Genomic DNA, 24,523 nt, shown 5'->3' on the forward strand with positions numbered 1-24,523 from the left:
ATTGTGTAGAAGTCCTTGCTGGTTCTAATCCTGCCTCGGGCATGGATGTGTGTGATGTCCTTAGGTTAGGTAGGTTTAAGTAGGTCTAAGTTCTAGGGGACTGATGACCTCAGATGTTAAGTCCGACGGTGCTCAAAGCCATTTGAACCTTTTTTTTTTTTTTCCTTGCTGGTTTCGACACTCAAGAGGTTCATGCTAGTTTAGTGTCCATAAGTTACGTGATAAATTTAGAGACTGGTGTATATAAAAACATAAAACCTTTTACTAATTTCCTTTCATGGGGTGAGGCGTCATGATAAGCATGCACTTTGCACCCTCCCCCAGCCCCGGTCTACCTCGGATCAGCACTTGCTAAGGGAAAACAAACATAGCTGCAGTAGAAATTATGTGAAGCTGCTTATAACACGAAATCTTGTATGGTGCGAGGCAAAACATTCGCCGGCCTTTGTGACCGAGCGGTTCTAGGCACTTCAGTCTGGAACGGCACGACCGCTACGGTCGCAGGTTCGTATCCTGCCTCGGGTATGGAAGTGTGTGATGTCCTTAGGTTAGTTAGGTTTAAGTAGTTCTAAGTTCTAGGGGACTGATGAGTCCCATAGTGCCCAGAGCCATCTGAAACATTTTTGTTTTGTTTTTGCAAAATATTCGATATTTCAGAAATAATAAAGGTTCTAAGACTGAACCTTGTGGTACCCTTTTCAAAATTGTTTCAAATTCTGCACAGACGCACTGGAGGACTTTAACGGACCACAAAGATTTAGTAGAGCACGGTTTGGGACGTACGAATCCCACTACCTGTACAGAATGCCGAGTTGTGCTCCCCGTGGTATCCGCTGGCGTCCATTGCCCCCGGGGCCTCGCGAGAAGAGAAGCGGCCGCGAGTTCCCACACTCGGCAAATAATAACAGGCTGGCCGTTCTGCTCGGCCGGACCTGGGTCCGCCCCCGCACCCGCCGCCGCCCCCAGCCGCCGCCTGCAGGTGGAATCCCTCCGCTTCCCTTATTAACACGCCGCCGGCTGTCCGATCCGCCACAGAGAAGCACCGCCCGTCATTTCATTATCCACGCGCCGGTCGCCACCTGGGCCCTTCATCCAGCTGCGCTGCGCTGCCTGCAGAGAAAATCCGCGTTGCTTGTACTCCACGTTCCCTACCCACACACCCATACTCCTACTAAATCTTGAACGGACGAGTTGCAGAATTGATTAACACACTGGAAACGTGTTCTGGAAGACTCAGATACAGTCTAATCTCAGTGTGACCAACGAGTCCTTGATGTAATGTCCGTGTTTTAAACCAATTCAGGTGACTAGCACACTGGAACAGTCGATAACTCGACCCCGTAGCACAGAACAAAGACGTACGCGTCCAGGATGGTGATAAATCCATTGGTAACCGGTTCGAATCTTGGTGTTACAAAATTTACATTATCTGATCAAAAGTGCCCTATTTAACGCAAAAATTGATCACTAAATGTCACGATGTGGCGTGCCTACCGTCCAGAGCGTCTTCAGACACGTCTTCGTTTCTTATCGCGGTTAGTTCGAAAATGACTCATCACTGAAGACAATTCCACTCCAGCCAATGACAGTCCAGGCCGAAGACGTGTCTGAATCGCCCCAGACAGCGGTGGGATCCCGCCATACCGCACCACAACCAGGATTGAGGGTCTTGGGTGCCATTTCTTTTCGTAGCAGGACTCCTTCGGTGGACATCCGCCACACGCTTACAGCGCGGCACTACATCGACGATATTCTGCGTCACATTTTGTCGCTCTTCGTGGCAAGCCATCCTCGGCTTACATTGCAGCAAGATAATGCTGAGAGTTTCTACTGCTTGGCTTCCTGTTTGCCAAACCCTACCTTGGCCAGCAAGGTCGCCGGATCTTTTCCCAGTTGAGATCATTTGGAGCGTTAGGGGCTGGGCCCTCCATCCACCTCGAAATTCTGATGATCCGATGCGCCAATTCAACAGAATTCGGCACGATGTCCCTCAGGAGGCCATCCAACAACACTATCAATCAATGGCAAGCCGAATAACTGTTTACATAAGAGCCAGAGGTGGAACAATTGACTTTCACACTTTCTGAAGCTTTTTCTCTTGAATGAATAATCAGTTCGTCTGAAACTGTAATTATATGTTTGTCTGGGGACGTACAACACACCTACCGATTTCCTACCCATTCGGATACTACCTTCGTGGTGCGCCGTTGATATTATTTTTGTTTTTTAATAGCTTAGCGCCCTCTGCTTCACTCGCGTAGACAGTATGGCTTGCAGGGATTTATTTTATTTTTTTTTTATTTTATTTTATTGAACTGCAACACCTACTAAGCTTTTAACGCTGATTTAGGCCATATAAGCATGGTCCGACTGTAATCCTGATCAAAAAGTGATTCCAGTAGCTAGAGTCCAAAGTTTTTGCTGTTGTTGGGCTGTTTGGGGGAAGAGACCAAACAGCGAGGTCATCGGTCTCATCGGATTAGGGAAGGACGGGGAAGGAAGTCGGCCGTGCCCTTTCAAAGGAACCATCCCAGCATTTGCCTGGAGCGATTTAGGGAAATCACGGAAAACCTAAATCAGGATGGCCGGACGCGGGATTGAACCGTCGTCCTCCCGAATGCGAGTCCAGTGTTCCAAAGATTTTGTTCATCGTGTCTTTTGCGTACTTATGGAGATATTCTCATGGCAACTCTCATCCCCTAAGAAATATTTCTTTATATCTAACCGAGATGCGAAGTACGAATTTTCACAAATTTAGCTTTAAAACTTTTTAATTTAACGAAATATTTTCCCTCAGAGGCTGAATCTCCAGACACACTGAAATCCGTATTTTTTTTAAATTTCTAACAGAGAAGTCAAATACCAGTTTTCATAGAGGCAGCCTTAAAAATTCTTTAGTAGTTCTTTAGTAAATATTTATTTTCAAACAACTTTCACCCACTATTTTACTCCGTTAGTAGAAGAAGTTACAAAAATGCTGAAACACGCATTTTTTACCTTCTGAGTGAGAAACCATCTTTCGTAGTTCTAGCTTCAAAACTCCTTTAATAGCAACATACTTCCAAAAAGCCTTTCATTCCCTATTTCATCATCTTAGGAGTGGAACTTCGGACAACCCTACTTGAATGGCACGTGCACTATACGATCCGCTTCCTCTCCAAACTTAAGAGTTTCAATCCTTAGCGTTATGGGCTGGGCGATGAAGAGTCAGTGAGTCAATCTGACCTTATTTCATCCGCTTAGGGGTTGAATTTCCAAAAATAGTGACATGTCTGTGTGATTTATTTCTAACAGAGAAGCCAAATAGAAATTTTCATAGATTAGCTTTAAAAATGCTTGCACAATGAAACATTTCCAGAAAAAATTTAATCCCCCGTTTCACCCCCACAGCTGAATTTCCAAAAACAGTGCAACACGTATTTTTTTTAATTTCTAACTGAGAAACCAAATTTAAATTCTCATGGATATAGCTTTAAAAAGCTATCATAATAAAATATTTTCATAAAAAAATCCCATCCCCTGTTTCACCCTTTGGGGGTTCAAGTTTTGTAATCGAGAAGCCAAATACCAATGCTCATAGATGTAGCTTTAAAAACACTTTACTAATTCTTTAATAACGATATATTTTCAGAAATGCTTTCACCCACTATTTCAAGCGCATAGAGTTAAATTTCCAAAAATGCTGAAATCTGTATTTCTTTATTTCTGACCGAGAAACTAAAGACCAGTTTTCGTAAGTCTACCTTCAAAACGGTCTTACTAGCGACATTAAAAAAAACCTCATCCCCTATTTCACCCCCTTACGGATGGATTTTCGAAAAATCCGTTCTTAAACGACGCCTACTGTATAAGATCAATACCCTCGGCAAATTTCAAGTTTCTGTCCTTCGCGGTTTGGCCTGGGCGATGAGAAGCCAGTCAGTTAGACAGTCGGCACATTGCCTTTTATATATAGAGAAGACGATGTACTATTCGAGGAAGACTGTGCAATGCTTGCTAATTTTTGATCGCCTCTAAGCCTTTGTACAGAAAATCATATATGTGAGTGGCGTTCGCGTTTATAATGTCAGTGCCGCTAGTGTTGTAAATAACATCACAAAGTTGGTTCTGTCTCACTTCGATTAGATTTTTTGTTGTAATAATACCAAATTCAGTCTTAATCCGATATGCTTATTTTGCAACCTAGGTTCCGTCAGATGAAGCCATGTGCATTTGAGTATGTTTTCATTGTTTAGCAACAACTGACATAATTATTTAAGCATGAGTACGCATTTCTTTTTAATTTTCACGCATTTGCGATCGTAAATTTATGGTATAAAATACGTGTTGGATAATATTTCAGGAAACTGTTGTCGCCAAGCGACAGTTTTACTTTTGCAACTGACTGAGGTAAGTTTATTACATGAACTGGGGATCTGAAACATATATCAGTATTCGGTATGAAACTTCGTGGCAGATTGCTACTATGTGCCACCCCACCACTCTCCCTTGGGATCTTTTTCTTTCGCACCTGGAAAGTACTGCACTGGCCGAGCTAGTCCAGCACAACTGGCGACCCTGTCTCGCAGTTTTACTCCCGCTGGTACCTCTTCTGCTATATCCCAGCCTTCACCGAAGTTTTCTTGTGTACCTTGAGGGACTGGCACACCTGGTAGAAAGGATATGATGAGACAATTGTTCACCCACAGCCTAGGGCATTGTTCCCAGAGTCACTATCCACTCTGGAGGAGAGTATGCGCCTGTTAGAAATTTAAGGCATTCGAATACAAAGTTTTCAGGTTCGATCCCGCTCCGAGGTTCAAAGGCCGGTACGATACACGTTTGTAAATTGCCTGGAAATTTCGTGTCGGCCCACACACTGCTGCAGTTTGAAAACTCATTTCGTAATACGCAGTTTAATTCAGAACGTACTCTTTCGTGGTAAACGGAATGTGGACAAATCCGCAGAATGCTATTTGCGTCTGTGTGTTTCACGACCACGGTCGCTACGGCGTTGCTGTGGCGGTTAATCGTAATGGGAAGCTTATTTCCGACGACTAGGCGCCACTTTAATGGGGAGAAAATGACAGCCACGTCGCTGGCAGTCCACGGAACTCCTTTATTACAGCCTTGAAGCTTCGTCAGAGATTGCAGCCGTGTACGTGTGACGCTGTGGTTAGTGAGTGGAAGGTATTTTGCAGACGAGGACAGCAGCTCACATGCTCTTAGCTACACATGCATAACGAGTTCCGCTAGCCTAAATGTAGGTGGCTCGTCAGCAGTTTATTTTCCCCTGTGGGAATGAGATTCTCTCCGTGACTGGTTTACGCGGAGACGCCAGATGTCAGCCCGGTTTTGTTCCTCTCATGTCCCTCTTTAGCAACGTCAGTGAAATGGAATGGATTTTCTCTTTGCAATGGAGTGTGCGCTGATATGAATCTTCCTGGCAGATTAATACTGTGTAGTAGACCAGAAATCGAACCCGGAACCTTTGCGTTTCGCAGACAAATTCCCTACCGTCTGGGCTATTCAAGGGCGACTCACATCCTGTCCTCACAGCTTTAGTTCCGTCAGTACCTCATCTCCTACCTTACAAACTTCACAAAAGTTCTCCGGCGAAACTTGCGAGACTAGCACTCCTCGAACAGATTTTCACTCTGTAGTGGAGTGTAAGCTGACGTGAAACTTCCTGGCAGATTAAAACTGTATGCTGGACTGGGACTCGAACTTGGGACCTTTGCCGGCCGGTGTGGCCGAGCGGTTCTAGGCGCTTCAGTCTGGAACCGCGCGACCGCTACGGTCGCAGGTTCGAATCCTGCCTCGGCCACGGATGTGCGTGATGTCCTTAGGTTAGTTAGGATTAAGTAGTTCTAAGTTCTAGGGGACTGATGACCTCAGATGTCAAGTCCCATAGTGCTCAGAGCCATTTGAACCATTTTTTTCTGGGACCTTTGCCTTTTGTGGGCAAGTGCTGTACCAAGTGAGCTACCGAGCTTGAGTCGCATCCTGACCACCCAGCGTTACTGCCCCAGAAACTCATCTCCTGCAAGGAGAAGTGTTTGAGACTTGGTGCTATCGAAATGTGTTAAAAAGAAGGTGAAGAGATAACCTTCGAAGTAAAGAAGCACTAGAAAGAAAATAGATGACTGTGATATTGTTGTTCTCCACATTTCCAGTGGTCAACCATTCATTTCCACAATGTTCTGTGCTTCAGAGGAACACTTTCGGCGCAGCGCGGGATTAGCCGAGCGGTCTAGGGCGCTGCAGTCATGGACTGTGCGGCTGATCCCGGCGGAGGTTCGAGTCCTCCCTCGGGCATGGGTGTGTGTGTTTGTCCTTAGGATAATTTATGTTAAGTAGTGTGTAAGCTTAGGGACTGATGACCTTAGCAGGTAAGTCCCATAAGATTCCACGCACATTTGAACATTTGAACACTTTCGGGATTACGTCTTCAGTTTTGTATTAATACCTGATACGAGTAGAACTCTTTTATTGGAGAAAGGTATCTCTGGATCTACCAGATTTCCTTGCTACGCCCATGCTGTGTGACCTTGATGACTTTGTTCCCAGGAGAGGAGGATTCTTCCACTTCTTCCACTTATGTTTCCCAGTTTTGACGTTAAACGAGTAGTTACTCTCCATTCTGCCACTCTTCATCGAATTCATCTTTGCCCTGTGCAACATTAAGTCATGTTCTGTGCAAAGAATGCTATGCATTACTTTCAGAGTGTCTTCCTTACAGCTAACCTGGAGGACTTAGCATTGCTATCTGTTTCCCAACAACTTTTATTCCTCTTTCAAAATTTTCTTTCACTTGCTTTGTTGCTAGCCTATAAGCTGAAACACACGTGCCGGCCGGGGTGGCCGAGCGGTTCTAGGCGCTACAGTTTGGAACCGCGCGACCGTTACGGACGCAGGTTCGAATCCTGCCTCGGGCATGGATGTGTGTGATGTCCTTAGATTAGTTAGGATTAAAATAAAGTAAAAAGTGCGTGAACACTGGGTATAAAAGCAGCCTGCAGCAACATTCCTGAAAACAATATCTATTCTAAAGAATTTGATTGAAATAACAAGGGAACACTAGTTAATGGACCTGTGAGTATGGGAACGCTATGAATGGGCTAACAACGAAACTATTAGGTAAATGGCATAGGTAAAGGAGACGTAACATCGGTACACTGGATAAAACTTGAAACAAAATTATTTATAACTGCTTGCTTGTGAAACGCTACACGATTCACAACAGAATCTCTTAATTTAGAATCGGAGTCGTAATTGGGGAGGGGGGGGGGGGGAGAACGGAAAAGGTTTAATACTCGCATTCAGATTCACATTCACTCAAAGAACAGCAAGGACGGCCCCAACAACAACGTGCAACGAAGCTAGTGTGTATGTTCCGCTGTGTTGACAAATGATTAAATAAAAGAGTAAATCTGAACATCACGTTTGCATTTAAAGTTGAACCTCGGCTTGGAGAAACAGCTGCAACGAGGGCCACACAGGCACTCTTACGCGCTTAACATGAAATCACAAACCCCAAATGCAATTGTACAATCCGTATAGGATATATTTAATATTCCAAAATGAGAGCAATAAGTAAACTCGAGGACAGAGCCACGGGGACACAGGAAAGTTAGGCTCAAAGTTAACTCGTGTGCCCACGTGGTTCGCAGAGACACAATTTATACGTACTGTGGCCAAATTTTAGCAACATTAAACCACGCAGCCGCGAACAATTAACATTTTACAGAGAACATATTTGTAAAGACAAAAGGTAATGGCAGAGGGCCAACAAACTCTAATATTAACCCACGTGGGTGGTTTCCAACGGGCATATAGTAATGAAACAAAGAAAATTCGCAAAGAGGCAAAAATTACCAAGATTCGGAAAAGATTAGAATGTACACACGCAGTCGCAAGCATACAAACATTCAAACTGAACCGAGGGCGCACTTCCTACGTAAGATCGCTTCAACATATGTAACACCTTTGTGCTACGTTCTTCTTACGGACCAATCAAACTGAAAGTCTGCAAAAGCCTTGCATTCCTTGCTGCGACCTAGAAAAACAATCTTTAAGACAAAACGCGGGGCCAAAAACTCTGCGAAGAGACCTCGGTGCAGACCCTCGGCGAGCTGGGGACAGACTGCCCATCTCACCGTAAAACTTCTCCCACATAACCCCGTGGCCAGGAAAACCCAGAGATGAGACTTCGGCCACCAACCTAACACCGGTAACTTTCTCACAAAGGGAACAAACCTCTTTGCCTACCTGAAAACTATAAGGGTTGTCCATTCTGTAAGACGACCGCTGGTTCCCTGCAGCAGACTAAACCACCGTACAGCAAAATAAAACACACCCACATTCATTCACTCATGCATGCCAGAGAGTTTTGGATTAGGCGAACAAGGGATAAACATTTTATGGAATCATAGTCGTAAGTTGGGTTACATATAAAAACATGGAAGACTTATAATGGCGTTACAGACGCTTTTCTAAGTCTGGATAGAACCAACATAACAGCCATATGATACTTACAAATCGTAGAAAGAAATAAAATGATAATTACATGGAGACCCTAGCTGCAAACAGGCGTTGATGTACTTCATTGGGGACATGTTGAAAATGTGTGTCAGGACCGGGACTCGAACCCGGGATCTCCTGCTTACATGGCAGACGCTCTATCCATCTGAACCACCGAAAGCACAGAGGATAGTGCGCCTGCAGGGACTTATCCCTAGCACGATTCTCGTGAGACCCACATTCCCAACATGTCCACACCACTATATTCGTAGTGCGCCTAATAGATGTTTGCCCATCATACTCATTACTCGCTGCAGATTAATCTGCCAAGTCCCGTACGAGTTCGGGCATAGCGTATGCGTTCACACACGAAGGTCAATGGCCGGGAAGCCATATTTTAACTATATATGACGGTAGTATCTGTTCCCGAAAGAACAGTTACCGTGGATGACCATTCAGTTTTGCAATGAGTCACCATAACGCGCCTACGCGTAGCATAGATGTATTGCACCATAATTAAATGGTGAAACTAAAAATTAAAGTTGCTTTTCCAAACTTTGTCAACATATTCTTCAGTATATTAATGTTTAAATTGTCAAATCGCAGAGTGGTCAGATGACACTCTTTCCCTAAATACACAACTGGCCATTAAAATTGCTACACCACGAAGATGACATGCTAAAGACGCGAAATTTAACCGACAGGAAGAAGATGCTGTGATATGCAAATGATTAGCTTTTCAGAGCATTCACACAAGGTTGGCGCCGGTGGCGACACCTACAACGTGCTGACATCAGGAAAGTTTCCAACCGATTTCTCATACGCAAACAGCAGTTGACCGGCGTTGCCTGGTGAAACGTTATTGTGATGCCTCGTGTAAGGAGGAGAAATGCGTACCGTCACGTTTCCGACATTGATAAAGGTCGGATTGTAGCCTATCGCGATTGCGGTTTATCGTATCGCGACATTGCTGCTCGCGTTGGTCGAGATCCAATGACTGTTAGCAGAATATGCAATCAGTGGGTTCAGGAGGGTAATACAGAACGCCGTGGTGGATCCCAACGGCCTCGTATCACTAGCAGTCGAGATGACAGGCATCTTATCCGCACGACTGTAACGGATCGTGCAGCCATGTCTCGATCCCTGAGTCAACAGACGGGGACGTTTGCAAGACAACAACCATCTGCACGAACAGTTCGACGACGTTTGCAGCAGCATGGACTATCAGTTCGGAGACCATGGCTGCGGTTACCCTTGACTCTGCATCACAGACAGGTGCGCCTGCGATGGTGTACTCAACAACGAACCTGGGTGCACGAGTGGCAAAACGTCATTTTTTCGGATGAATCCGGGTTCTGTTTACAGCATAATGATGGTCCCATCCGTGTTTGGCGACATCGCGGTGAACGCACATTGGAAGCGTGTATTCGTCATCGCCATATTGGCGTATCACGTGGCGTGATGGTATGGGGTGTCATTGGTTACACGTCTCGGTCACCTCTTGTTCGCACTGACGGCACTTTGAACACTGGACGTTACATTTCAGATGTGTTACGATCCGTGGCTCTACCCTTCATTCGATCCCTGCGAAACCCTACATTTCAGCAGGATAATGCACGACCGCATGTTGCAGCTCCTGTGCGGGCCTTTCTGGATACAGAAAATGTTCGACTGCTGCCCTGGCCAGCACATTCTCCAGATCTCTCACCAATTGAAAACGTCTGGTCAATGATGGCTGAGCAACTGGCTCGTCACAATACGCCAGTCACTACTTTTGATGAACTGTGGTATCGTGTTGAAGCTGCATGGGCAGCTGTACCTGTACACGCCATCCAAGCTCTGATTGACTCAATGCCCAGGCGTATCAATGCCGTTATTACGGCCAGAGGTGGTTGTTCTGCTACTGATTTCTCAGGATGTATGCACCCAAATTGCGTGAAAATGTAATCACACGTCAGTTCTAGTATAATATATTTGTCCAATGAATACCCGTTTACCATCTGCATTTCTTCTTGGTGTAGCAAGAACAAAAAATAAGTGGTGCTAAATAATAAAACTATAAAACCAAAAATTGTTAAGAATGTGCAAATGTATGTCAGACTCAAAAAGAAAAATAATAATTCAAATGGCTCTAAAGGACTATGGGACTTAACATCTGATGTCATCAGTCCCCTAGACTTAGAACTACTTTAACCTAACTAACCTATAGGACATCACACGCACATCCATGCTTGAGGCAGGATTCGAACCTGCGACCGTAGCAGCAGCGCGGTTCCGGACTGAAGCGCCTAGAACCCGTCGGCCACACCGGCCGGCTAACTAACCTAAGGACGTCACAAACATCCATGCCCGAGGCAGAATCCGAACCTGCGACAGTAACAGCAGAGCGGTTGCAGACTGAAGCGCCTAGAAGCGCTCCCCCACAGCGGCCGATATCTTGCGTCCGCATGTGTCACCTGTCTAGCGACAGTATTGTGGTGCCATTTTCAGTAGGACAATGCTCTTCCGCATATGGGACGTGTCTCTGTGAACTTCCCGCGTGATGCTGAGCCAGCTGGCCAGCAAGATCCTGGGATCTGTTCCCGGTAGGACATATGTGGGAACAGCTCGGTGGCCATCTCCGTCCGAGAGCCAGTATCCCAGATATCAGGAGACAGTTACAACACTCACGGGCCAGCTTGCCTCAGGAGGGGATAAAACGGCTTTATGACACGCTTGCCAACCGAATGGCTCTAATGGTTCAAATGGCTCTGAGCACTATGGGACGCAACTGCTGTGGTCATAAGTCCCCTACAACTTAGAACTACTGAAACCTAACTAGCCTAAGGACAGCACACAACACCCAGCCATCAAGAGGCAGAGAAAATCCCTGACCCCGCCGGGAATCGAACCCGGGAACCCGGGCGTGGGAAGCGAGAACGCTACCGCACGACCACGAGATGCGGGCGCCAACCGAATGAATGCGTAATGTAGGCCAGAGAAGGTGCAACTTCATACTAATACGTGGGCCCATATTGCCAAGTTCTTTTTAAATGTGGCTCGATATTGTAATCACTAAAATAACATCACATATCCTCTCAACTCGTGAAGTTTAATTTCATGGTAGACGAATACAACCTGAATGTTTTACGATTGTTCGTGAGGACTGTTTTGAAATTGAAAACGATAACTGCTGACGTCCTCCGGGAGAAGGGCTGTAATCACAAGTAAGTTTGTAACCGAGAGCGGCGTTCACAAATGTCAGCAGATGGAGCAGGCTCATCCCGGTGCAGCTTTACGCCCGACATTCGGCAGTGACGCTGCCTCGCGCGGCCGTCACTCAGCGCATCACAGCAGTTTACGGAAAACGTAAAGGAACACCCTGCTGCCACACAGCACGCCTCCACCACGGAGTGATTGATCGTCGTTCGCGAACGATTTCATCAATAAATACCACGAGGCAGCAGGTTATCGAAACTTACTGAAGAGCGAGTGCCCCGCGACATTAAGGAAAGCTAGTCGAATGCACCTCATGTATTATTTACGGTCCGATTCGGCGTCATGGAAACACGTGTTTGACACAACGTTGCCAGCGAGGAGTGGAGAGTGGAAAGGGGTAGCTGTGGAAGGAATCTGACCTGCGCTATCGACCACTTTATACGGAGCTCAGGCCAAGAAGCACAGTGATTGCAGATGAAAAGGGTAATTGAGTAATGGAAGCAGCAAACAGGTCGAGAGTTTAATATCATTCCCTCTTCTGGTATGAGGCACCGGCTGTCATATTTTATCAATAATGATTATTTGCATTCAACTATTTTAACAGTACGAGGCGTGTTTTTTCAAGTAAGTACCGTTTTTAAATTAAAAAAGACGTGCTAAGATATCTCAATAATTTTATTTTTACATGAAAGCCTGTACCTTAATCTACGCGCTGACGCCATTACAGTCTGATTCTTCCTTGTTTACGTTGTGTACTGAGTGTTTAAGATGCCTCCGATAATCCTGAGCCCCGTCGACTCTGAAGTACGGGCTGTTATACGATTTCTTAGTTCAAATGGTTCAAATGGCTCTGAGCACTATGGGACTAAACTGCTGAGGTCATTAGTCCCCTAGAACTTAGAACTAGTTAAACCTAACTAACCTAAGGACATCACAAACATCCATGCCCGAGGCAGGATTCGAACCTGCGACCGTAGCGGTCTTGCGGTTCCAGACTGCAGCGCCTTTAACCGCACGGCCACTTCGGCCGGCCACGATTTCTTAGTGCTAAAGGCCTAAAAGCGATCGATATTCATCATGAGATCTGTGAAGATTACGGAGAAAACATTATGAGTGATGGAATGGTAAGCCGGCCGCGGTGGTCTCGCGGTTCTAGGCGCTCAGTCCGGAACCGCGCGACTGCTACGGTCGCAGGTTCGGATCCCGCCTCGGGCATGGATGTGTGTGATGTCCTTAGGTTAGTTAGGTTTAAGTAGTTCTAAGTTCTAGGGGACTGATGACCACAGAGCCCATAGTGCTCAGAGCCGTTTTGATGGAATGGTAAGAAAGTGGGTGAGAGCATTTAAAGATGGCCGCACAAATGTACATGATGAACAACGGAGTGGGCGTCGTTATAAGTTTGGTGCAGGAAGTGGACAATAAGGTGAGAGAAAACAGACGCTTTACGATTTCCTCCTTGCGGGATGACTTTCCTAATGTTTCTCGTAGTGTTTTGTATGGCATTGTGACCGAACACTTGAATTACCGAAAATTGTGCGCACGTTGGTTACCAAAATGTTGACGGATGTGCACAAAACCAAACGTTGGGACAGTGCATTGACTTTCCTTGAGCGGTTACACAACGACGGTGATGATTTCTTAAGCCAAATAAGTTACGGCCAATGAAACATGGTTGGCCTACGTCACATCAGAATCAAAGCAACAGTCCATGGAAGTTGAGCAGGGGCATCGTTTTGCTGCAAGACAACGCCCGTCCGAATGTGGCGAATCAGACCAAAGATCTCATCACATCTTTTCGATGGGAAACTCTAGATCAGGGGTCTCCAAACTACGGGCCGCGGGCCGAAACCGGTCCGCGAGGGTCGGCAAACCGGCCCGCGTTAGCTGGCCGAACATCCCCGGTATCCGGCCCGCCAAATATTTGAGGTGGTGCCTATACCGCCAACAATTGGGTTTCGAGGCCTATCGCGACCAATACACCGCGACATTGTCGGAGCTCTATCTTTACTAAGCAGAAGGTCATGATTAAACTTGTGGCTATCCACAGTGAACAGACAGACCATGCTCCGTGTGATAGTGAAAAAAAAGAACGGTTAACAGACTAGTCTGGCGAAAACATTTTAAGTAAAAAAATTCTTTGCATTTTATTCTACTCACGAGTCTGGTGCAAGTCTTTCAAATGGACGCCACTTCGGTGACTAGCCTTGGTAATCAATCATTATGGAAGATGCTTCTTAAGAGAGGTTTCACTTTCTTTTCTTTACGTCGTAAAATACATACAGAATGTGCAGTGACACACTTTTTTGTCGGTGAAATTCGCCAGAATAAAATACGCCAGAATTTCGGTCAGGTACGTCCACCAATCAAAATTATGTAATCAAATAAAAATCGTAGTTCGTTTCAGTGCTAGCTATTCCCACAACCTTAGATTTTTGCGATTTCATCTTTCCTTTAGCCTTACATTACGGTGATCATGAAGTGCTAGGGTTCTTTAATCCCACTAGTTAGACCTTGGCCCTTATGACTTCGTGGAGGAGTTAATGTGTCCCGCGGACTAAAAAGTTTGGAGACCCCTGCTCTAGATCATCCTCCGTACAGCCCCGATCTTGCGCCCAGTGACTACCATCTGTTCCTGCACTTGAAGAAACACCTGGGCGGTCAGGGTCTTCAAGACTATGACGAAGTCAAAACAGTGGTGATGCAGTGGTTAGCAAGTCAGGCGGCAGACGTCTATGAGGAGGGTATTCTAAAACTGGTAGAGCGTTATGACAAGTGCCTCAATATTGACGGAAATTATGTAGAAAAGTAGATTAAGGTGCAGGCTTTCGGGTAAAAATAAAATTATTGAGATACCTTAGCACATCTTTTTTTAATTTCAAAACGGTACTTACTTAAAAAAAAAACACGCCTCGTAGATGATGAAAGGAGCAACGTCTCTTGAAATATTGTATCAAATACTAGTAAAGTGGATGAAAACAATTTTTACTGACGAGGCGAGATGATGGAAATAATACTTGGCAAAACTTCATAGTTGTCCAGGAGAACAAGGCATAAGAAGATGATGCGAGATATTCAGTACCTATTTCTGAATTCCAAAAGCTATGCACGAACTCGAGAGGCACAAACGGTGAGGTATTCGTCAATTACGGGTGGTACTCCTTCGAGTATCAGGACAAGGAGCAGAACAATACATGTACAAGATTGTGAATGGCAGTGATGATGGAACTGTATCCCGCCTCCGCGGCCGTGCTCGCTAACGCTACACCCACACCCGTTACAGTCACCTACACTTAACAGATACACTTAATGCACACAGCTCTCATACTCCGCGAAAGAGAGGCGCGTGCGGGCGCGAAGGAGAAGGAAAAACTTTCCAGTTCAGTTGCTGAACCTTCCCTTCGGGGTCTCCCAGCCATTCATGCCATACGCCTTTACTATATGGAACTGGAGAGATTCCATCGGATTTTGAAAACATACAGCAAACGCCGGCCGCGGTGGCCGGCCGCGGTGGTCTCGCGGTTCTAGGCGCGCAGTCCGGAACCGTGCGACTGCTACGGTCGCAGGTTCGAATCCTGCGTCGGGCATGGATGTGTGTAATCTCCTTAGGTTAGTTAGGTTTAAGTAGTTCTAAGTTCTAGGGGACTGATGACCACAGCAGTTGAGTCCCATAGTGCTCAGAGCCATTTGAACCATACAGCAAACAAAAACTTCTGGTACAGCTTTATTTCGCCTAAATGCGTCTCGGGTTTCCATCCATTTCCAGTCGGCGTTATACATTTATATCTTCGTCAATACTACGTTTTTGCCCACTCCTCTTTGTATGCCGCAGCGACGTTAGTTGGTCACATGGCGAATGACACGCTGCAAGAGTGTAAGAGTCAAGCTACATCCTCACAAACACAGTTATTAACTAATTTTGATGCTTTTCCCAGGCTTATTCTTTCGTGTGGCTGGACATCGAACCGTGAAGTATCGATAGTTAACGCAGCAACAGCTAGTTCCGCTGTACCCAGCGCTAATGTTTGCTTTCCGGCAAATTTTTTTGTGAATGATCGTTGTGGTTCGCTCTGGGTGTAATATCATAATCAGAACCAGCTGATCGGCAGCAGTCGTGCGTTGTGGGTGCTTTGACGTGTGTGGTCGGGATGACGGGAAAAAAAAATTGCATCGTTCTCGAAATAATGTTCAGTTAAATCATTCGAGCCGCTTTTACAGTATACCTCCACTTTCAATGTGAAACAATTAATGCATCATGTGTTGTGGCGTGCAGCAATTTCCTGAATCAAAAAGTATTTTTAAAATTTTTGAGAAAGTAAATAATGTAGGTAGTGACTCGTAATTAATTGCTATCAATTAAATAATATATTTCCCTATCAAAATATGCTTCTTTAAGAAATATGAAATCATTATTGTACTAAATTAAGTCAATCAGTCGATTGAATTAACTAATCATTATACGCTGATTAGGCAAGAATAATAGAAAAACGGAGGTGGATAGAAGAGGATCAGTAATTTAGCGCTGTCGGTAATATAGAGTGTGAGTGTTACACACTTACTTCTCACCTTTCCTCTTCCAGTTGCGAATGGTGCGCAGGGAGAAGAAATGCTGGTAGGCCTCTTATTTTATCGTCATGGACATCACAAGATGTACGCAATTAGAAGAAATACACTGACTGACTTCTAGGAACGTATGCCCTTCGAATTTTAACAGCAAACATTAAAACGTTTTACCGGTTTTTCATTTAGTATATGATCACGATACCGTCCCGATATTACACTAAGCTTCGTCTGGATCAGTAGTCTCACAATGGAAAATGAACAAAAACTGGTTGATTTAAAGAAAATATTAAGAGAAACATTGCGTAGTTGAAGCTATGACGGAGCGAGTTTGACATAAAAGTCGTTATACTCACGGGACAGGCCTGTGGAACAGTGGTGTCGAAGTGAGCTCTGAAAAAGAGAAATTAAAAATTAATAAAATTATGACGGGCAAATCAACGCTTAAAGTAAATACAGACAATATCTTGCGAACGCAGAGTGATGAATAATACAGACAACGAATCAATAACTTGCAGAACAGCTCTAAGGGGGGACGTTAATGAAACTGACCGAAAATCTCGATTTTCGTTTTCTTTTCATTCATTAGTAGAACTCAGAGACAATAACTTCCTAAAATTTAATTGATGAAATGGCATTCGAAGTACAAGAAAAATAATTAAATGCATATCGCGACCTTCTTCCCACGCCCACTTTTTGAAGCAACACGTCAATACTAGCTCGGTGAACAAAGATTCCGTGGATTACTTTCAACCAGACTTCCGCGGAATGCATCTAGATGGCTGTGATATATTCTCTTTGGTTCTATAGATCATGTGTGATTCTGTTCCGTATCGTTGAAGCAGTAACAAACCAGCTGCTTTGTTTATGAAGAAGCATTGTCTTAAAACCACATTTTCATCTGCTACAGTTGTCAGAACTATATGTAATTTAATGATAGGAACGCAGGGAGGGTGAAAATATTAGAGATAACTAGCCTTAAGATACGAAATTTCACTCAAGACATATTGGCAAAAATTGATTTACGGCGCCTCTCTGCAGCTGAAAAGTCGGTCGAAGGCTTGGAAAAGGAAAGAAGGCAGAAAACAAGTATCCAAAAGAGAGAACTTCAAGGGAAAGAGAACACGGAGTACAAATCTGGGGCCTTTTGAAGAGTTGACATAAGAAAAAACGATGGGTTGAACATTAAATTACATTTCCTGAAAATTATATTTTTTTTATAGTTTATGCACTTGTTTCTCAGAATCTATGAAGGCTACAACTACGAAATTTTGTACACTTATTTCTACAAACCCTCCAAATGTTGTATCAAGAATACATTTTGAAATTCTGAGATATGAGGCAAAGTGTATGGAATTTTGCATGATGTTTATATTATACTTACAGAATTATAATTTAAAAAATGTTAAAATTCTTCTATTCAATGTATTCAAAGTACCTCATGTGAGAAACTTACTATTTGGAAAGAGATTAAACAGACAATATTTTATCGAAATCTCTTGAATCTCACGTTATGAATCTCTTGAATCTCACGTTATGAATCTCTTGAATAGTTTCTAAGAAAATGGCACATATATTATGTTTTCGAAATAAAATTTTTAGATTCAATAAAAAGTTAAATATATACAATTCAAAGAACTTAACAGTAGATGTACTGATTGCATGTAAGACATGATACAAAATTTCATTGCCGTATCTTCAGAATTATGGATTTGATGCATCTTTTAGATAGCGTGTAGTTTTCGCGAACGTTCCCCCTTGAGCAAATTCTTGTGTCAAAAATTATAAATCAGAAAATTTCCATGAAGATGAGAGAGAGTCATACGTGATACAGATGTGTTAGTTACGAACATTATGCGAGATATAGGAACTATAGTAACTCACAACCACTTAACGCAATAACATGAATTTTGAAGTATACGGATGAGAGTCTTGGTCAAACGACTAGTCTTGAATTTTAAGGAAGTAATCTGCAACCTAATCATTTACAGAGGTCACTGGCCCCATCCGTTGATCGAAGAAATCTAATTACGCTAACATGAACTTTATGTCGCTACGTCTGTAAAATTTATCATTTACATAGTATTTCTGTTCTGACTTTGACGTTGAGAGGAAAAATTTTAATGGAACTCGTATATTTTTATTACAGTTGCTTTATAATACGTATTTCATAAGGCCACATATATTAACTAATTTTTATTTTACTAGTTCATAACAAGAAAAGTATAGAACTGATATTACTTATAAAGACGACTATATTTTGACCACCTTTTTTTTTCACTGAAAAACATACCCTTGGGCTTGGAATAGTCCATACTGATGTGAGACAACATTAATTGTTCCACTGTACAAGATAAACGTTGTGTAGGGCGGAGAGGTTTACTATTAAAACTGCGAGAATGTTATGTTCCAAGCAGAATCAGGGTCACATGATGGCTTTCTCCAGAATAAGTCTCGCGAAATGGCGACAACGAGGAAATCAAAGAAATTGGAGCTAATACGGAGGTATTCCACTAAAGCATATAATAGGGTGGCCCACTTAAACGTCTCACGCAAATATCTATAGAATAACAATAGATCTTGAAGATAGACTTCCACGGGCACGAAAGTAAGGCAGGGGTTCATGAAATTAAGTAGTGTGAGATATTCTAAAACGTAAGGAAATGTTATTTTCAGCAGAAACTTATGTTTTTTTAAGTGGATACCCCTTGTTATTTCATATGTAAGTAATAACATGAAAACTCACAAAAAGAAATAAACGAAACGCGCCGCCATTGCACATATCGAGTAGCAAGCGGGAACCCCACGTTGTTCAAAATCGCGATGTGACTGACGTGAGTAATCTTATTTTCACTGCTATCATGAGGGCTGAGATTAATAACCGTGTTTCCTGACACAAACACGGGCATGTGGGGATCACGTTTGCATCTCGGTATGAGCAATAGCTGCGCGATTCGTTTATTTCAAGGGTCAACTTCGCTTTATAATTTCTCGGGACGTAACTGACGTACTGCGATGCAATTACGCCCATTCTTTATGAGATTTTTCATATTATTGATTGCGCAAGAAATCGTACGGGGGTGACCATTTAAAAAACGAAAGTTTGTGTTGAAACTAATATTTGCTCACGTTTAAGAATGTCTCACAGTATTTACTTTCATGAACCCCTGCCGTACACCCATACCCGTCAAAGTCGTTTTTCAGTATCTGTTGTCGTACCAGAGATATTTGCGCTGAGACGGTTATGTGGACCATCGTACAGGTAAAGGGTGAACATTAATAAAACCGTCAAACTGCAGAGACGGATTCCTGACAGGAAATGGAGGAAAAAATTTCCCATGAACATGTCTCCGGAAATACATCGTTGCCACGGTAGATGGTGCAAACGAATGACAGCTCCTCTGACAACGTGCTGTGTGTTCCTTGTGTCTTGCAGGCTGTGTGACTGACGCAGCGTGCTGTAAGCAGCAGAATAGTCCGGTATTCATGTCGGGAACAAACCGAGATGGTGTTTGGTTACGGCCAAGCAGATGGGAATGATTGAGAGACAGCACGGCTACACCAAAACAAGTACCCTCACAGACACCAACCACATCACACAACAATTCAAGCTGGTTTTGGGAGTTTGTGTAATGACGAGCCCTTTCAAACAGATAAACATGCAGCGAGGCGGCGGACTGTGCGTATACCAGATTTGGAGGACCCGGTTCTGCAGGATATTGAGACGAACCCTAGTACAAGCTTCAGTTTGGTGTATGCACAGTCCGCCGCCTCCCTGCACCTTCGTCTGCTTGAAAGGACCCGTGATTGTATAAACGCCCGTGATTGGTGTCTGTGAGGCCGGCCGGTGTGGCCGAGCGGTTCTAGGCGCTTCAGTCTGGAACCGTGCGAACGCTACAGTCGCAGGTTCGAATCCTGCCTCGGGCTTGGATGTGTGTGATGTCCTTAGGTTAGTTAGGTTTAAGTAGTTCTAAGTCCTAGGGGTACTTGTTTTGGTAATGCTGTGCTGCTTCTCGACCGTTTCCAAATGGTTCAAATGGCTCTGAGCACTATGGCACTTAACAATTGAGGTCATCAGTCCCCTATAACTTAGAACTACTTAAACCTAACTAACCTAAGGACATCTTACACATCCATGCCCGAGGCAGGATTCGCACCTGCGCCGTAGCAGTCGCGCGGTTCCAGACTGAAGTGCCTAGAACCACTCGGCCACAACGGCCGGCCGTACGACGATCGGATTTAATGGTATTTCCTCCTATTTCCTCCTGCTTGTGACAAAGCTGTCAAATTTTAAGCATAGCTGTAGCATATTGTTTTGGCTAGTTCCTAATTTCTTACCTATCCTCTGCACTCGCGCAGAGCGAGACAAATGTCACAAGACTTTTCGAGCAGCTTCGACTCTGTACCGATCTCTTCTGCATATCGAGAAATCTCGAACCAGAATGAAATTTTCACTCTGCAGCGGAGTGTGCGCTGATATGAAACTTCAAAAAATCAAATGGCTCTGAGTACTATGGGACTTAACATCTGAGGTCATCAGTCCCCTAGAACTTAGAACTACTTAAACCTAACTAACCTAAGGACATCACACACATCCAAGCCCGAGGCAGGATTCGAACCTGCGACTCGGTCACACCGACCGGCTATGAAACTTCCTGGCAGATTAAAACCGTGTGCCAGACCGAGTGTCGAACTCTGGTCCTTTGCCTTTGCGGGAAAGTGCTCTACCAAAGCCATCTCTCCGCAATATCATTTCTTCCAGGAGTGCTAGTTCTGCAAGTTTCGTAGCAGAACTTCTGTGAACTTTCCAAGGTAGGACAGGGGGTACTGACGGAAGTACAGCTGTGAGGACGGGTCTTGAGTCGTGCTTGGGTAGTTCAGTGGTAGATAACTTTCCCGCGAAAGGCAAAGGTCCTTTTTTCGAGTTTTAATCTGCCAGAAAGTTGCAATCTCGAACCAGTTTGAAGGCGATTGTCATCTGCCCAGTCCTACCTGAGTATTAATACTCGAACTCCTAGCTGGCCGTTGTGGCCGAGCGGTTCTAGGAGCTTCAGTCCGGAACCGCGCTGCTGCTACGGTCGCAGGATCGAATCCTGCCTCTGGCATGGATGTTCGTGATGTCCTTAGGTTAGTTACGTTTAAGTAGTTCTAAGTGTAGCGGACTGATGACCTCAGACGTTTAAGTTCCATAGTGCACAGAGCCATTTGAACTATTTTGTTAAGTCCCATAGTGTTTAGAGCCATTTGAACCACTTTTTCTCGAACTCCATACACTCCTGATAACCTACAAAGGTAGGCTTGTATTCTTCCTAATACACTTCATATCTGCATTTACGTCTATACCTACATACATATTCCGTAAACCACCGCACGGTGCATGGAGGAGTGTACAACGTACCACTTCTAGTCATTTTCTTTCCTGTTCCACTAGGAAGTGGAGCGAAAGGAAAACGACTGTCTGTAAACCTCCGTACGAGCCATAATTTCTCTCATCCTCCTCCTTACGTGAAATGTACTTTGGCGGCAGTAGAATGGTTCTGCAATCGGCCTCCCACCAGAGATCCCTCTTTGAGTTCACGAAGCTTTTTCGTAATTAATTTCTTTATTTAAAAAAAAAATTCGTGGTAAGTTCCTATGGGACCAAACTGCTGAGGTCATCGGTCCCTACGCTTACACACTACTTAATCTAACTTAAACTAACTTACGCTAAGGACAACACATACACAGCGATGCCCGAGGGAGGATTCGAACCTCCGATGGGCGGAGATGCGCGAACCGTGACAAGGCGCCTCTGACCGCTCGGCTACCTCGCGCGGCACTTACGTGATACTTGTGTGCTTATCGAACCTACAAATCTAGCGGTACGCCTCTGAATGGCTTCGATGTCTTCCTTATTCCGACCTGGTGGGGACCCCAACCTTTGGGCAGTACTCAACAATGGGTCACATTAGCGTTCTATAAGCCTTCTCCTTTATAGATGAGCCGAACCTTCCTAAAATTTTCCAATCAAACGAAATCGAGCATTTACCTTCCCGACTACCGACCCGACGTGCTCATTTCATTTTACATCACTTTGTACTTTACGCCTAGATATTTAATCGATGCGACTCTGTTAAGCAGGACTCCATAACGCTGCAATGGATCGTCATAGCGTCGTGTAAGTCGTCTTGTATACTCCTAGAGCCAGTCAACGACGACGCCTTTCCGTACACCACACCATCGTCAGCAAACAGCTGCAGATTGCTGCTCTCCCTGTCCGTCTGACCATGAATGTGTGTAGAGAATAAGAGCGATCCTATCACATTTCCCTGGGGCACTCCAGACGATACCCTTATCTGTGGTGAACATTTGCCGTGGAGGACAACGTATTGGGTTCTATTACTTAACAAGTCTTCGAGCCACTCACACATGTGAAAACGTAAAGAATATGCTCGGATCTTCGTCAACGGTCTGCAGTGAGGCACCATGCCAAACGCTTACAGGGAATCTAGTAATATGGAATCTGCCTGTTGCACTCCATCCATGGTGTGAAGGACACTTTGTGAGAAAAGGGAAAGCTGAGTTTCGTACGAGCGACGCCTTCTAAATCCTTCCTAATGTGCGGACAGAAGCTTTTTCGTCTCTAAGAAATTTATTATATTATAGCACAACTAACGAAAATTTCGCTATTTCCTACCCTTCGTGCCGCTGCAATGGTAATGGCGCAGACTGTATTAACACTACTGACTTACTAGTACGTTTCGCAAAAGAAACGCCGTGCCGTGGAAGCCTATGTTATCACACCTCTTGATTACATCCCCAAGTCTCACTTGCGTGTCCTGTCGCCTTCTGGAAGACAGATTCTGTGACGGATGAACGTGAAGAAGTGGACAAGTTTCCATGCCCTCCACGTTCTCTACATCTCAACCAACAAGACTTTTATTTATGGAGGCATATGAAGCCTCTATCGAATCACGGTATAAAATGCGCGGAGGTTCCGTGCCCGTTGTAAGCAAGGATTCAAAGCAATACTCAATACAATGGACAGCCGTCAGTCCATTCCAGTTTCATGTGATGGCAGTTGACACACGTACGGGCGTTTTGAACCTTTTACGTAAGATACTGTTTCGCGTGATATGCTGGTACGTTATCTTCCTGTGTGTTTCCCACAATTATTGGGCCGGCCGCGGTGGTCTTGCGGTTCTAGGCGCTGCAGTCCGGAACCGCGGGACTGCTACGGTCGCAGGTTCGAATCCTGCCTCGGGCATGGATGTGTGTGATGTCCTTAGGTTAGTTAGGTTTAAGTAGTTCTAAGTTCTGGGGGACTGATGACCTAAGATGTTAAGTCCCATAGTGCTCAGAGCCATTTGAACCATTTTGAACCACAATTATTGAGTAGAAAATGGGCTCTCTAACGTGGAAATGAAATGTTTCGTGACCCATGTTCACGTACACAACCTGAAAAAAAAGTGATTTACCCCGAAGCGGAAGAAGAAACACACCGAACGAGGTGGCACAGTGGTTAGCACACCAGACTCGCATTCGGGAGGACGACTGTTCAATCCGCGCCCGGACGTTCTGATTTATATTTTTCGTGATTTACTAAATCGTTTCAGGCAAATGCCGGGATGGTTCCTTTGGAAGGGCACGACGGACTTCCTTCCCCATCCTTCCCTAATCCGACGAGACCGATGACCTCGCTGTTTGATCCCCTTCCCCAAATCAACCAGGCAATCAACCAAGCAAGAGGAAACTAAATGAAATTCCCGGACTGAGACGATATGTGATGCTATTTCAGTGACTACCAAACCGAGTCAAATGTACAAAGAACGTGGTACTAGGAGCCCTGTTATTAGTATGTCGTTGGACCTTCTCTGGCCTGAATTAACGCATTCATACGGTTGGGAAGGCTGACGTGAAATGGTCCAAATGACTCTGAGCACTATGGGACGTAACTTCTGAGGTCATCAGTCCCCTAGAACTTAGAACTACTTAAACCTAACTAACTTAAGGACATCACACACATCCATGCCCGAGGCAGGATTCGAACCTGCGACCGTAGCGGTCGCGCGGTTCCAGACTGTAGCGCCTAGAACCGCTCGGCCACCCTGTCCGGCGCTGACGTGAAGCCATTGTATCCCCTCCTGAGGAAGCTGGCCCACAAGCTTTGTAAAGCAATTTCATTTTTCAAGTTTGAGAATCAATCACGGGAAAAAATCCAAATCTAAAGAAATGCACAAATTAAGAGTGTGGAAGTTTTATTTATTTTACATATAGCTTGGAGCAC

Source organism: Schistocerca nitens, chromosome 9, assembly GCF_023898315.1.
Source record: "Schistocerca nitens isolate TAMUIC-IGC-003100 chromosome 9, iqSchNite1.1, whole genome shotgun sequence".
NCBI classification, from domain to species: domain Eukaryota; kingdom Metazoa; phylum Arthropoda; class Insecta; order Orthoptera; family Acrididae; genus Schistocerca; species Schistocerca nitens.